At 47.8% G+C, this 16,505-nt stretch overlaps 1 protein-coding gene across 2 annotated transcripts in view; it reads right to left on the reverse strand.

Annotated features, from left to right (window-relative positions):
- Positions 1 to 16,505, reverse strand: part of tnk2b (tyrosine kinase, non-receptor, 2b) — a 101,361-nt gene that overhangs the window by 72,054 nt on the left and 12,802 nt on the right. The gene's annotated exons all lie outside the window — the stretch shown is intronic.

Genomic DNA, 16,505 nt, shown 5'->3' on the forward strand with positions numbered 1-16,505 from the left:
TGTAATAAACGAACAAAAAGTAGTGAAAATATTTTTTTAAATGCCACATTTCCTGTTGGTGTTCCCCTGATTTTCACTGTTTTCTGCCTCACGAGACGCTGAGGTGAATATCTGACCAGTTTGATATTTTCCGCCTCACGGGGGGGAAAACTCACCGTGTGCGCACTACTGAGCTGCTGGCGGAGCTGAAATATTCTAGTGGCCAATCAAAGCGCGTTCTCTGCTCACACAACCCCAAGATGGCAGCCCCCTGTCCGCATGTCAGAAAATAAACAAAATGGAGACAGAGCTGGAAATGGAGGTAATGCCTTTACTTTTTTTGTTGATGAAGCGTCGTCACCACCGTCATTTCAAGGTTAGGAAAGTATTTGTACGGTGGCTGGAAAGGTGGGCCAGGCAAGGAGTTTATGCCAGTTTAATTCAAGAGATGTGCCTGGAAGACCCAAAATCCTTCTGACAATACCGCCGCCCAGATCCTTCAAAGGGGTAGTGGAAACAGTGGGCCCATCGATCCGTAAGGTTGTTTGTTTTTTTTCTGACACGCATACAGAACAGGGGGCTGCATCTGAATACATCTTGGAATCATGTGAGCGGAGAATGCGCTTTGATTGGCCATTAGAATATTATCAGCTCAGCCAGCAGCTCACGTACTGCACACGGGGTGAGTTTCTACCCCCCGTGGGGCGGAAAATATCTAACTGGTTAGATAGTCACCTCAGGCCCTGTCCACACGTAGCCGGGGATCTGCCAAAACGTAGATATTTTTCTACGTTTTGGCCTGTCATCCACACGAAAACGGAGTTTTTTCACACGAAAACTGATCTTTTTAAAAACTCCGGCCAAAGTGAAGATCTGCGTTTTCTCCGTTTTGGGTGTCTGCGTGTGGACAGACAAAACCGGAGTTTTAAGGTCCGCAACGTCACTTTCCGCGACAAAAAAATGCTGACATCACGTGTGCGACCTGTGTTTACACTAGCCGACAGCATGGATGCCCTCAGAGCCGCGCTCGCTTTATCAATTGTCCAAGCCCTTTTTGCTCGTTTGTTTTTGCAAGCGGAATTACTGCTCCTTGCGGAAGACCACAGACGAAGGACGAGGTTAAGAACGGGGGAAGTACTGCCGCCTACAGGCCTGGCATGTCCTTAGCAACGTATTTATCTGGGTACGTGTGGACAGAGTTTTTTTAAAACGAGGTGGTGTGGATGCAAGTTTTTGGAGGGGCGGATGTTAGTTTTTAAAAAAAAACAGCTACGTGTGGACTAGGCCTCAGTGTCTTGTGAGGCGGAAAACTCATTGAAAATCAGGTGCACACAGCGAGCAATCTGCTGAGCAAATGGTCATTCAAGGCCGTTTGGCCATTGACACACCCCTACGGTCGGAACCCTTCAAAATAGCTAATATAAGATTCAAATATCTAGGTATTATGATCACACGGTCCTTGCGAACAATGAGAGATCAAAATTTCACTTTATTAACAACAAATATTAAATCTGATTTACAGACATGGAACGTTTTACCGTTATTTTTAGCCGGTAGGATTCAGATCATTAAAATGAATTTATTGCCAAGATACCTTTATGTCTTTCATTGTTTACCTATATTTCTCCCAAAGACCTGTTTCTTAAACATTAACAAAATTATTTCAACATTTATTTGGGCGGGAAAGAGACCAAGAGCAAACCGCCTGCTCCTTTGTAGAGATAGATCAGAGGGGGGATTAGACCTGCTCAACCTAATAGGATACTATTGGGCATCCAATATGCACAAAATACTGTCCTGGTACACCTCTCCCCAAGCAGGCTTGTTACGTCCCCGACAGGAGATGTTAAAATGTGAAGGAGGGGGTAACATAAGAAATGCGACAGTGGAGTTTAAATGGGTTTAATAGTTATAAAAGGTTATAAAAACAAGTGCAAACAGATGGCAACTTATTAAGATAATGCAAAACAAACAAAATCAAGACTGAAAGGTTAACATTTAATGGGTGAATTATCAAGATTAAAACACCTGGTTAAAACTTTGTTAAAAGTTTTACCGAAACAGAAGGTGCTTTAAAACACAAGTTGATAATAAAAACCGACGCACTGCAAAAACACAGAGTGTTTTAAAATCCCAAAGTCGGTAAACTACAATGTTAACCTTAAAACAGAGTCAACTATGTCGACATCAAAAAAAGATCCTTGTGGATCACTCAGAGTTAAAACTATTAAAGTCAAAACTCATCAAAACGAAGGGGTTAAAATCAAACGAGGCCTGGAGGACAGCAGAACCCCTGCACTGCTGCCTCCTAGACTGCTGAAGGCACAGCCTTTTTATCCAGGTGTTGGTCTTCAACAGGATTCAGCTCAGCTGTGCTCCTCAGCAGCTTGGAAGAGAGGAGGAGGAGGGGCGGTGTCAGGCTTGATCACCAGGGCTGGGTGATCTTGGCTCATGCGTCCAACTGGCCAGGCTGGCAGCCGTAACAAGGCTAGTGCAGGTGTGAGGCAGCGCCATGTTCATCGTCACTTTGTGCTCTAGCATGCGGAGCCCTACAGTCGATCCCGGTGGACATCTCTTCTAATCCAGTAGTTGTGACAACATTAAAAATCTGGACACAAATCAGACGCAATTTTGGATGGCTCACCCTCCCACTAGCAACCCCAATCTGTATTAATTACTTGTTTGCCCAAGCAAAAACAGATTCCAGATTTTCTGCCTTAGAAAATAAAGGGCTTCACTGCTTGGGAGACTTATACATTAATGAAGTGGTAATGCCCCCCTCAGAGTCTTTTTTAATTTTTAAAGAAAATGCACCAAAATGCTAAAATAATTAATACACACATTTAAAACACTATTAGACACTCATTCATACAGTTCATCAGCAAAAAAAAGTTAATTTAGACGGTACTTGCTCTTTAATGGCATCTTTGCAAGTTTCAACAAATTAATCTCCCGTTTTAACCTCAATAAATCAGATATTTTCCAATACTTCCAATTAAGACACTTTGCTCAGAAACACTCGACCGCATTCCCACAGATCCCAGCTCCGAATGGGATGGATGTAGTCCTCAAAGCCAAGTCATTAGTAAAGGGTCATATCTCTTATTTTTATAACCTACTGCCTACATCAAGTGAATCCCTTTTACAGAAGACTAAAAGGAGTTGGGAGACAGAACTCCAACTGAAATTTTCTGAGATCTTTTGGGAAAGAGCGGTTGGAGCCATTAACTCATCAACTAGTTGTGCCAGACTTTCTCTAATAGTTTAAGATCTTCGATAGACTACATTACAGCAAGGAAAAATTATCCAAAATCTGCCCAGACAAATTTGATGATAAATGCAATAGATGCTCACAAACATCATGTAATCTCACACATATGCTGTGGACATGCCCCAAACTGATAGAATATTGGCAACGCTGTTTTAAAGTAATCTCGAGCATACTATGTATTAATATAGCTCCAACCCCACACATCACTATCTTTGGCATACCCCCAAATACATCATGTACCACAAGTACCCAGAACAAGGTCAATGCATTTGTCTCCCTTATTACGTGCAAAAGAATCCTGTTATTATGGAAACTGCCTCAACCGCCGTCAATTAAAGTTTGGATGCATGATATTCTGGGACTTCTCAAGCTGGAAAAGATTACGTTTACTCTGAGGGGATCTTCGGATAAATTTTTAACTCACTGGAAACAACTAATAAATTACATGAATACATTGCCTGCACATTAAGTCGCTTTAGACAGCTAGATGGCTAGATAAGAACCTGGTCGCCTGCAGCGGACGCTGCCGCCCCCCACCAGGCTGTGAACTTGACGTTTCTCAGACTGGCTCAGGCTGCTGCCACAGTCACATGGGAACCTAGAGCAGGAACTTGAAAACTACAGGAAGCTCCTGTCCTCCGGGCTGAGAGCTGACAGTGTTACAAGGTGATTTATAACAGGATCACTCAGTCGGGAAACCTGATGCATTAACAACACGGCTACCACACAATAAAACGCCCAAAAGCAATACTCACTAGGCTTCGGGGGACTGGTCACACAATACCTGTATCAGCTAAGCATCAGAGAGAAGAAGAGGGGGTTATTCATGAAGAATTCTCATCAAATGAGTGAAAGGAAGAAAGAGAACCTAAGAACAGGAAGAAGTTTGATGACAGACATTCAGACTGGAGAGTGGGAGGGTTTCAAGTTCATGGTTAAAACAACACTACACTCTCACTTATACACTCTAACACAGGGATTCACAAAGTGTGGTGCGCGCACCCCTGGGGGTGCGCGAGGTGAAAAGTGTAATGGCTGCGGAGCTCAGAGAAGTCTGTCAAAGTCACCATTAGCGTAGCCAGAAACTCATTTGTGGGTGGGCCTAAGGAAATGTAAGTGGGCCCAATAAACGTAATTGAAAACAAGTATATTTTGCTTGTGTGTGTGTGTGTGTGTGTGTGTGTGTGTGTGTGTGTGTGTGTGTGTGTGTGTGTGTGTGTGTGTGTGTGTGTGTGTGTGTGTGTGTGTGTGTGTGTGTGTCCTCCGCACATGCCCTAGCTCAGGGGTCGTCAATCCGCGGCTCTGGAGCCGCATGCGGCTCTTCCATCCATCTGATGCGGCTCGCTGTGCTTGTAAAATAATGAATGGATATTTAAATAAAATGCTTTATATTTTACTGCATTCATTTTACATCTGTAAGCTAATTCTAAATGTAAAGATTGTCTGCGTAAACCTGAACAGGTCCAACCCGGACCTTACTGTGTGACCGGGTTGACGCGTCACGCTTGTGCGTAATCATAGGCGCTTTCTGAGCTGAAGACGATGTGAGATTCTGGGACTCTCCTCAGACGCCACATTGGAGACAGGAACAAGCACAATTCAGCCAAAGTTTCATAATCAGGGAACATTTTCTAAGTGACAAGTCTCTCTGAGAGACCGGGTTTGGAAAACTCGCTTCAGTGGAAGGAATCTTCCTGCAATGCGCTCTGGTTCTGTGACGTGCTCTTCAGCTCGCTGTGCACCGTACGCGCTGACAGCGAGCTGCGCTGAGCTCAGTGTCCAGCTTAGATGTTCAGAAGGAAATCTTTTCTTGAGTGATTTAGCTACATCTGCGATTCGCCAAACGAATAAAATGTCAGTTCGTCTGCATGCGTCGGGGTAATTCTTTCTATTCTTTCTCCGTCAAAATAAACGGCCAAATACGGAAACTGTCCGGTCAACGCAAGCCCTGCTTTTAACTGTTCTGTTTTCTTGTGAAAATTGTTGCAAATTTAACTTGATTAACACCAGAGCCAGGTGCACTGCACCGTTGTCTCCGTCGCTGTAAATGAGGGAAAAACAAATTGATCGGATCCTTTTCCAACCTTCCCCACCTACAAAGTTTAATTACAACAATCAAACGTGACAGAGCCTGGATTTGTATTCTGAACAGTCTAAACATGTTTTAAAAAGAAACGTATGACAAAAGTGGCACCTGCTCAGTAAAACCACCAACAGGGTGAAAAATATCAAAATATTGTAGGCAGAGACGGGCTACAACTTCTGGATCCACTTTATATAAATCGTTTTATTGATTATCGTCTTATGAAAGATAACTTTGACGTACACGAGCGACCGGTACTGGCTGCTGTCACCTGTTGTGAGCAGCGCTCTGCTGTCTGAGGGTAGGCCCCGCCCACAACGCCGCGGCTGCTGCGGTGTTTTCTTTACTGTGGGAAACAGGTAATAATGGCTCTTTGATGGGAACAGGTTGCCGACCCCTGGTTTAGCGTGACGTCTGATATACATACACACACACACACACACACACACACACACATATATATACATATATATATATATATATGTGGGGCTGGGGGTGCGTCAACATGGTCGGGACATAGAAGGGGGTGCGCGGCTAAATAAGTTTGGGAACCACTGCTCTAACACACAAACACACACACACACACACACACACACACCTGCTTTAGAAGTCATCCAAGCATTCAGACTCCCTCCTTAGCTCATCACTGGTTCTGTTCTGGGAGTTTCCTCTGACACAAACTTCCATTTGGTACTTTCATATTCATCCATTACTGTGTTGTCAATGGCAACATTCTGTTTTAAGCTACTACAAGTCCCACTCAGGGTTCCCACTCTTTTGTTGACATGATTTTCCAAGACTTTTTCAGCTACTACAGTACGGGTCAAGTTATTACAACTAGGGCTGGGTGATTTTCACATTAGGATGTATTTTGAAACAGATATGATACTGTACCTATACCGCTATATCGATTTTATACTTGTGCAAAGATTGCTGTCTTTCACCATAGGGAGCCTAAGTCTCCTCCCTTTCCGGTCGGCTCACGGGTCCCCGGAAGAACAAAAAAACGAATGCAAGTCAACGGGGCTAAAAACTCTATTTTCTAATCCGCTTTGCCTTTCGCCCTGGATCACACATATGTTGTACTGCAATTTAAATGAAAAGTAATGATGGGTGTTTTGACCAAGCCAGTTATGTACTTTGAGATTTATCAGCTTGTAAAAGTTCGTAATTATCATGACTACAACTTAGACCTCGGTACGTCACATATGTGACATCACCAGATAATCTCCTCTCCTCTAGCATAGCTACTACTTACCACATGGTCTGATTTATGGTGGTTCTTTCCTCCTGAGGGAGGGATTTGAATTTGCTGAACTTTCAGCCATTTTCCCTCAGTTTTCTCCGTGTCTGGTTCGATGACATAACTTTGGGGATGCACATTTGTGGTCCTGGACTTATTTTCACTCAAAACCTAAAATATCGTTCCCTCCATTCGAAAATAATGCGTATCAAAATGTGTCTTTAAAATCCATGGACATCATATGTGAAATCCATGGCACATAACAAGCGGAATTAGAAAAAAAAGAGTTTTAGCCTCATTGTTCCGGGGACCCATGGTCCGGAAGTAGATGGGCGTGACTTAGGCTCCCTATGCCACCTGCTTTCCTTTATTTGCAATGCAACAAAATGACAACAGAAGCGATTCTCTACTTTAGTTCATACACTGCTATTTTACATACTGATAGTTTAAAAGTCCAAACTCTCACAGTCAAGCTGTATTCACAATCAGTCACTAACTTTAGAAAATATGACCAAAATTTCAAATCAATTGCAGTTGCTCATACCAAGACGCATGGCTTGTATAATGGAATAAATGGATGAGTTATGTGTTTTGGACAGAATTAATTTGAATTAATCTGTTTATTGTTTGAGTTATATTGCTGAAATGGAAATACATTTCTGAACCTGCGTAAAAGTCCCGCCTCCTAGTTTGATTGACAGCAACGGGCAGCTTTCTCCACACAGTTTATGCTAGACTTAAACTCGAAACAGGAGACTGTCAATAATGCAGGACATGAGTTTCAATTTAGGGGACGCAAGAAAAGTCATAAGAATGTGGGACTCTCCCGCTCTGGTCACCATAGTGACGACACACTACAGAGCTCCGTTTGCTCCTCTGCCAATTAACTTAGAGGGAGAAAATGGTAAATGGCCTGTATTTGATATAGCACCTTCTAGAGTCCTGGAACCCCCCAAGGCGCTTTACAACACAATCAGTCATTCACCCATTCACACACACATTCACACCCTGGTGGGGATGAGCTACGATGTAACCACAGCTGCCCTGGGGTGCACTGACAGAGGCGAGGCTGCCGAGCACTGGCGTCACCGGTCCCTCCGACCACCACCAGCAGGCAACGTGGGTTAAGTGTCTTGCCCAAGGACACAACGACAGCGACAGACTGAGCGGGGCTCGAACCTGCAACCTTCCGATTACAGGGCGAGCGCTTAACTCCTGTGCCACCGTCGCCCACAGAAAAACCTCTCACTCGATATACTGAGATACAGCAGCACTCTTAAACTGAAAGTTGCTAGCATTGACCCTTCTTTGGAGAAACAAATCTTTACTGGAGTGTGGAAAATTGGTAAATCTAGCAACAAAGACAGATGGGCACACTGGGAAGCAGAACTGTTCCAAGCAATTTGATTGGTTGGTAGCATCACGTGGGCCGCTGTACCGGCTGCATGCAGAAATGAAAGCAGACGAGCACTACAGCCCAATACCCATTGAACGTAGCTGAAAACAAATTCATGTGTAAAATGTTTACCCGTTTGTATTCATTCACAAGGAGGGGAAATCATTTTCCAGGACAACTCAAACATTTCCAGGACATTTTCCTTCCTTTCGCATTTGCCATGTGTTTTCTATGACTGGAAAATCGGTTTTCCATTTTCCAGGTTTTCCAGGAGGCGTGGGAACCCTGACACTGCTGTAATTGTCAATATGACACTTCTAACCAGTTTCATGTAAACAAGAATAAAAATGTTTTTTTTTCTGTGGTTTAACAGATTATTTTCACCTATTTGTCCCAAATCTTCTGTAACCATTTAAGGGAATGCGTAGGAAAGGAGCGATGACTGTTTCCCCTCTCCTCTGCACAGAACTAGTCTACATGAGATATGGCCTCAAGGTCTCATGCATTCCTTCTAACCTGCTTCTTTTCAGCTCAACAGAAGAATGAAGAAAGGACTCTCTCCTTTTAATTAATCAAAAAACTCTATTTTAATGAAGCTAATCACGCAAAGTGTTAGGCAACAAATAAGGTGTGACCGATCTGTGACATCAAAATATTAATTACTTTATTATAATCCTATTGAATATAAAGGTACCATGACTTTAAATGTTCCAATAGGACTGATCTCACGTAGCGTTGAGACATGACACATTACTTTCACTGATCCAATCAGAATCTGGCAGATCTGACGAAGGCGTGGTTTTGGTGGTGTTTGGCAAGTCTGTCCGCTTTTCATTCGACCATAAACCAAAACATCCGAAGTATAAAACTATGCCCACGTCATCTTTAACGCCAGTTCAAAGCGTTCTAGAGAAGTGTCGGAGTGGCCAATCCGTAACTTTCCTCTTCAGCCAAAAGAACCAACGACAAGCTGGATAAAATCTGTTGCTGTTCCAACCGCTGCAACGGTTCCTGTCAGAATAAAAGCTGAACCATCACGACCCAGGTGTCAGAGTCCAAGCCCCCAGGCTGGTCTCTCCCAGCTGACCGGCTTCCGTCTTGGACCACATTACCCAGCATGCCCCTCGCGGGGATTCCCTCCACGTTTCACCTGCGTCAATCCATGTCTATATATGGAAGACGCTACATCGGCTCTCCACTCAGTCATCGTTCCACCGTGATCCATGATCAGAGTATTTCCAAAGCTACTACAGCTAAACCTCCACCTTTCCTCCTCAGACCTCATCCGTCAGCCTTTCCAGCACCGCTTTCAGCCCACCGTCTGTATAATAAACGCTCTTACTCCCGAACCCAGTCTTCGAGTCTGGCAGGATGACTGAGGCCATTAATCCAGCGGAGTTCGAGCAGGTGAAGAGAAAGATGGAGCAACTGGTGAACGAGAACGTTCAGCTCCACGCCCAGGTCGACCGGCTTAACACCAGACTGAACTCCCAGACTGATCTCTCCATGCAGTTGTCTACTGCCGTCACGGCACTCCAGCAGCAGGTTCATGCTCTCCACCTGCAAGCCCTCACTCCACCGACGGGAGAGCCACACTTCAATCTCCCGGAGAAGTGGAACGGAGAGACGGGGAGTCCAGACGGTCTGCTCGCTACCCTCGAGATGCAGTTCGAGTGCCACCCAGGACGCTTTCCCACTGCGCGTTCTCGAGTGGCACAGCTCACCTCCCTTCTCACCGGACGCGCTGCAGAGTGGGCCGCTGCGCTCTATAATTCTAAATCACCGGACTGCAATGACTACGCTGCATTCGTGGCTGCCCTCAGAAAGACGTTTGTTCCACCCAGCAGTGAAATGGGGGCAGAGGCACGACTCCTAAAACTCCGCCAGAAGGAGCGCTCTGTGTGCGCTTATGCGTCAGAGTTCCGCACCATCTCCGCCAAGCTGCAGTGGGATGACTCTGCCCTTCGAGCCGTCTTCTTGGAGGGACTGGCAACCTACATCCGGGATGAGATGGCGGGAAAGGAGCTGCCCCAGAACCTGGATTAAGTGGTGGATCTGGCGTTGCGCATGGATCAGCGGGTTCTGGTTCGGCCCAAGCCCTTCACTCGCCCATCCAGGGCGCCTGGACCTCTTCCTCGTTCCCCCACGCCTGCTCCCGGACCCGCTTCTACTGATGAGCCCATGCAATTAGGCCACCTTCCTCCAGAGGAGAGACAGCAACGGTGGCGCGAGGGTCTCTGTGCCTATTGTGGCTCCTCCCACCACAGACGCCTGAACTGTCCATTACATTTGGGAAACGAGGGAACCCACTGAGTATCGGGGTCGCTCAGCCTGGGTCACCTTCAGCCCCCACCTCTTCAAATCGACTCCTTCTTTATGTTACCCTCCTTCATGGTGAGGCCTCACTCCAGATGCACGTGCTGGTGGACTCGGGGGCCGCTGACAATTTTATGGACATGGATCTGGCTAAGCGCCTACGGATCCCCATGACCCCCTTGGAGAGAGTTGTGCCAGTGACCTCGGTGGACGGTAGGCCCCTCCAACCCTATCCGGTCCAAAACCGAACCCAGCCACTCCAGATGATTGTCCAAGGCCACAGAGAGACCATCCAGTTCCTGATCATATGTGCTCCCTCCTCTCCTCTAATCCTGGGATTTCCCTGGCTCCGTCTCCATGACCCCCGGATTTCCTGGTCCCAGGGCCGCCTTTTGGAATGGGGGGCCCAGTGCCAGGCCCACCTCTCTCCTCCTCCATCCATGCCAGACTGCCCGGCCGGTGACCCTGGCCCTACACCGCCCAATCTGCCACTGCCCTACCGGGACCTGGCTGCGGTGTTCGACAAGCGGCGCGCCACCACACTGCCGCCTCACCGCCCGTACGACATGGAAATCAAGCTGCAACCAGGAACCAGTCCACCCCGGGGGCGCCTTTTTTCTCTCTCTCCCGCCGAGTCCAGAGCCATGGGGGAATATATTGACCAGGCCCTCCGGCAGGGTTTCATCCGACCCTCGTCGTCCCCAGGTGCCGCAGGCTTCTTCTTTGTGAGGAAAAAGGAGGGTGATCTCCGCCCCTGTATAGATTACAGAGGACTGAACAAGATCACAGTCAGAGATCGTCATCCTCTGCCGCTCCTCACGTCTGCCCTGGATGCCATCTCCCAGGCGCGGATTTTCACCAAGCTGGACCTCCGGAGCGCCTACAACCTGGTCCGTATCAAAGCTGGAGATGAGTGGAAGACGGCGTTCATCACCCCTACCGGTCACTGGGAGTACCAGGTCATGCCCTTCGGACTGTGCAATAGCCCCGCCGTTTTCCAATGCTTCATCAATGATGTCCTCCGTGACATGTTGGGACGGTGGGTATTTGCCTACCTGGATGACATTCTGATCTACTCCAAGTCAGAGGCCGAACACTACCACCATGTTCGCGCTGTCCTGACCCGGCTCCTGGACAACAACCTGTTCTGTAAGCCCGAGAAGTGCTCCTTCCACCAGCAGTCCGTTTCATTCCTGGGCTACCTGATTTCGGATCAAGGTCTAACTATGGACCCTCAGAAAGTCCAGGCGGTGAAGGACTGGCCCCTACCAACCAGCCTGAAGCAACTGCAGAGATTTCTGGGTTTCTGCAACTTTTACCGTCGATTTATCAAAGACTTTAGCACCATTGTGGCGCCTCTCACCTCTCTCACCCGACCGAGCCCTCCTGGTCAACCGTTCCGGCTCACCCCAGATGCCGTTCAGGCCTTCCACTACCTAGTCGCTCGTTTCACATCGGCTCCTATCCTGCGCCATCCGGATCAGGCAGTGCCTTTTGTGGTCGAGGTCGACGCTTCGGATGTCAGCGCAGGCGCCATCCTGTCCCAAGGCGGCCCAGATGACAGGCTACATCCCTGCGCCTACTTCTCCAGGAAGTTTTCCACCACCCAGCAGAAGTACGGCGTAGGGGATCGCGAGCTGCTGGCCATAAAATGGGCGTTGGAGGAATGGAGGCAGTGGCTTCTGGGCACCACTCAGCCATTCACCATCTGGACTGACCACCAGAACCTAACCCACATCCGGTCCGCCAAGCAGCTAAGTCCTCGCCAGGCTCGCCGAGCCCTCTTCTTCGAACCCTACGAGTTCCATCTCGCCTATAGCCCCCGGACTAAAAACCGGAAGGCGGACGCCCTCTCCCGCCAGTTCACATATTCAGCGCCCACGTCCGAGCCGGCGCCCATCCTCCCGGAATACCGTTTCGTGGCCCACCTTGGGTGGCCGTTGGAGGAGGCCATCCAAAACGCCCTCCGGGATGACCCAGCGCCGCCAGAGACCCCTGCCAGTCGGCCCTTCGTCCCCACGGCCTGTCGCAGTGAGGCGTTGGCCTGGGCCCACTCATCACGCCTGTCTGGTCACGCGGGCTTCTCTCGGACTCTCAAGTTCTTGAAACGGGCTCTCTGGTGGCCACGTATGGAGAGGGACGTTAAGGAGTTCACGAGCGCCTGTGACGTCTGCGCCCGCTCTAAGGCATCCACCCAGGCTCCGGTTGGCACCCTCAGACCTCTTCCGGTGCCCAGCCGCCCCTGGTCCCATGTGGGGCTGGACTTTGTCACAGGTCTCCCGCCGGTCAATGACCTCGACACCATCCTAACGGTCACTGACCGGTTTTCCAAAGCTGTTCACTTCATCGCCCTCCCGGGCCTTCCCTCGGCCCGACGCACTGCAGAACTGTTTCCCGGTTGACGTGGTCTCAGATCGTGGTCCCCAGTTCACGGCCCGTTTCTGGAAAGCCCTCTGCCATCTAGTGGGAGCTTCTGACAGCCTGTCTTCGGGCTACCACCCACAGACCAACGGTCAATCGGAGCGGGCGAACCAACAGTTGGGCCGGTACCTCCGCTGCTTTGTCTCGGCCCAGCCCTCGCAGTGGCCTAAGTACCTCCTCTGGGCGGAGCTGTCTCACAATCTCCACACCTCCTCGGCCACTCAGATGTCCCCTTTCGAGGTCTGCTATGGCTACCAGCCCCCAGTCTTCGCCCACCAGGAACCCAAAGTCGCGGTGCCAGCCGCTCAATCCCTGGTGAGGCGCTGCAAGAACGCATGGATCAAGGCGCGGGCCTCCATTACCCGGGCCAACGCCCGTTACTCACACCAACACCTCCGCAGGCACCGCCCGGGTCCCTCCTATGCTCCAGGGGACAAGGTCTGGGTGTCCACGGCAGGCCTCCGGGTCCGAGCCGGTTCCAGGAAGCTCGCTCCCCGGTTCCTCGGGTCCTACCCCGTGCAGGAGGTCATCAACCCGGTCACGTACCGGCTGCGGCTGCCTGCAAGCCTTCGAGTCCATCCTACCTTCCACACCTCCCGGCTCAAGCCTTACGTGGAATCCCCCCTCCTGCCACCTCAGGCTCCAGCACCTCCGCCGGCCCGCTTCCTCGACGGTGAGCCCATCTACACAGTCCGGCGCATTCTGGACGCTCGCCGCCGGGGTCGGGGCTGGCAGTACCCCGTAGATTGGGCGGACTACGGCCCCGAGGAACGCTCCTGGGAGCCGGCCCGCTCCATCTTGGACCCTGCCCTCATCTCGGACTTCTGGGCCCACCGAGGTGGCCCGGGGACTTCTGGAGCCGTCCCTGGACCGGGGGGTCCTGTCAGAGTCCAAGCCCCCAGGCCGGGCTCTCCCAGCTGACCGGCTTCCGTCTTGGACCACATTACCCAGCATGCCCCTCGCGGGGATTCCCTCCACGTTTCACCTGCGTCAATCCATGTCTATATATGGAAGATGCTACACCGGCTCTTCACTCAGTCATCGTTCCACCGTGATCCATGATCAGAGTATTTCCAAAGCTACTACAGCTAAACCTCCACCTTTCCTCCTCAGACCTCATCCGTCAGCCTTTCCAGCACCGCTTTCAGCCCACCGTCTGTATAATAAACGCTCTTACTCCCGAACCCAGTCTTCGAGTCTGACACCAGGTTTGGTTCTCGCTAGATGCCAACAAAATTGTCGTGAAGTATCTAACAGACTGGTCTGGTCGGCAACCGCTGCTTTTCCTACCGGCTTCGGTTCCAGAAAAGATCAAGCTGGACCTCGACATTCCTGATCTAGACGGGGACTTCCGCTAAGGGTATGTAGGCCAACAAATGGCGTCGAATGTGTTTATGAATCTCCTAACTAAAGCTTAGCGCGAAGACATCTTCAGTTCCCATCAGAACTAATCGCTTCTTCGGATTTGCTGGTTCTGAGCAACATTCCACATCACCCCATTCACCGTCTCATCCACCTTAGTTACACCATACATTTAGTGTTTAAAGTCAGTCTAGTTTAATTTGTTTGTAATACATTTTTAAACTTTTAAACTTGACTCTCTCTTCTGTTGTCTCTGAGTGAATACGAAGCTGTTATCTAATCCCTGCATTAAAAAGTTCCAATCTTCTGGTTTAATGAATCTTACAGATCCATAAGGTTGATTTCATATTTCCTATGGAATCCGACGCCTTATGGCTAATTAAATAACAAGTAATTTAAATCATTACACTGCTGTAATTGTCAATATGACTCTTCTAACCAGTTTCATGTAAACAAGAATAAAAATGTTTTTCTATGGTTTAACAGATTATTTTCACCTATTTGTCCCAAATCTTATGTAACCATTTAAGGGAATGCGTAGGAAAGGAGCGTTGCTGTATTTGATGAGTAAATGAAATGAAAGTGCACAGGCTTAAAAAACAGGAGTCGCTGTGTGAGCATGCTCAGTTCGTTTGACCTCACTTTCCTTATTTATTCTGTTATCGGCATGAGCAGCCGTGAATGTGTGTGTATGGTTCAATGACTGATGTGTTGTAAAGCCCCTTGGGGGATTGTAGAATTCTAGAAGGTGCTATATAAACACTGTGGTATATAGATTCTGTGATAACACTCATTTCAGCTTCATGCCTGGAATATTTGCTCTGACAGATATTCGTCTCACAGGCTGATGACAGGTCGGTCACGTTCAGACGAGACGTGCAGCCCATGGAGGCGAGCTCAAGTGCAAGTTCAAGGTTAGCGCACAGCCATGTTTTTCTCCATAAATGTAAAAGATCATAAATCCAGATGATGGTTTCAGAAACTGCCTGCAGAAAGTAGATAAGGGCAAAGAGAACGACGCTCACTTAAAGAACAATCTGAAACACAACAAACAATCATAATAACGCCATTAGGGTGTTGGCAGCAGAGGAGTTAAGTCTGATGTAGGTGCAAAGGTTCAAGCCCCACTCAATCAGTCTCTGCCATTGTGCCATTGGGCAAGGCACTTTGCCCGTTTGCTTTTAGCAGACATCTTAGTTTTAGTCTTACTCTTTTGGATAAAAATGGTTTTGAGTTAGACGGAAGGAAGGAAGATTAAAAAAAAACATTTAATAAGCTGCATAAATTTGCACTGAGAATTAAAAAATTTGCGTTGAGAATTAAAAAAATTTTAATCGTATTTCTTTTTAATTGGTTATTATGAAAAAATCTATTTGTGAAATAAGCAGAGATTTTGAGAATTGATCTTTTAATGCCTGTTTTATTCATTTGACATCAGCAGAAGAATACTTATATTTTGTTCCGTCCTGTAATGCCTAAAGATTTCAGTTTAGAAGAAACCTCTTTTATTTATTCACAACAGCTTGTTAGATGGCATGTTCATCCAATGAAAATAAATCTTTAAGTGAAAAATAACCTTCTGATAATTATTAATTAATGATGAACTGATAATGCCTGAGTGGTCTCCATTCAGAGAAATAAAGTTATTGCCCAGCAGGATTGATGAGCTAACAGCTAGTCCGAGCACAGCCATGACTAAAAATGTGTGCTGCCATTTGTAATCGGCTTCCATCTCTAAACCTATTAACCTATTAACCGTTAAGGGGCATCAATAACTGGTTAAAGAGATTTTGGTAAACATGCATCCCTAGTAAATGGTAAAGGGCATCATCATCATCATCACACAATGATGAAATTCATCTCCGCATTTGACACGGGGGAGCGGTGAGCTGCAGCGGTGGCTGCGCTCGGGAACTTATTGGTGGTTTAACCCCCAATCCAACCCCTTAAAGCTGAGTGCCAAGCAAGGAGGTATTGAATCCCATTTTTAAAGTCTTTGGTATGACCCGGGAATCGAACCCTGATCTCCCAGAACCAGGGCGGACACTATACCACTATGCCACTGAGCTGGTTTATATTAATGAACTGAACTCAGTGCACTGATAAGTTGTTTCAATCGGAATGTTTACTTTGTGAAGTGCCTCGAGATGACTCTTGCTGTAAATTGGTAAATAAAACGAGTTGAATTGGAGACTGTGGTAGAAATGCCTGAGAGGCTCTATGAAAGCCAGGGCCAGTAAGAATGAAATTAATCTGTTTCCAATAAACACACAAAGACACAGTCCACCCACCCGCTGGTAATGAACGCTCAGTGTGAGCCACTCCGAGGAGAAACACCGAGCTGTTCTTCCCCCTGTAAACGCGCCACAAATGGATCTTTTGTTGGTGAGAAAACAACGTATGTACCAGTAACCGACACCAGTCACGCTCACAG

Source organism: Nothobranchius furzeri, chromosome 11 (assembly GCF_043380555.1).
Source record: "Nothobranchius furzeri strain GRZ-AD chromosome 11, NfurGRZ-RIMD1, whole genome shotgun sequence".
In the NCBI taxonomy this organism is placed as follows: Eukaryota; Metazoa; Chordata; class Actinopteri; order Cyprinodontiformes; family Nothobranchiidae; genus Nothobranchius; species Nothobranchius furzeri.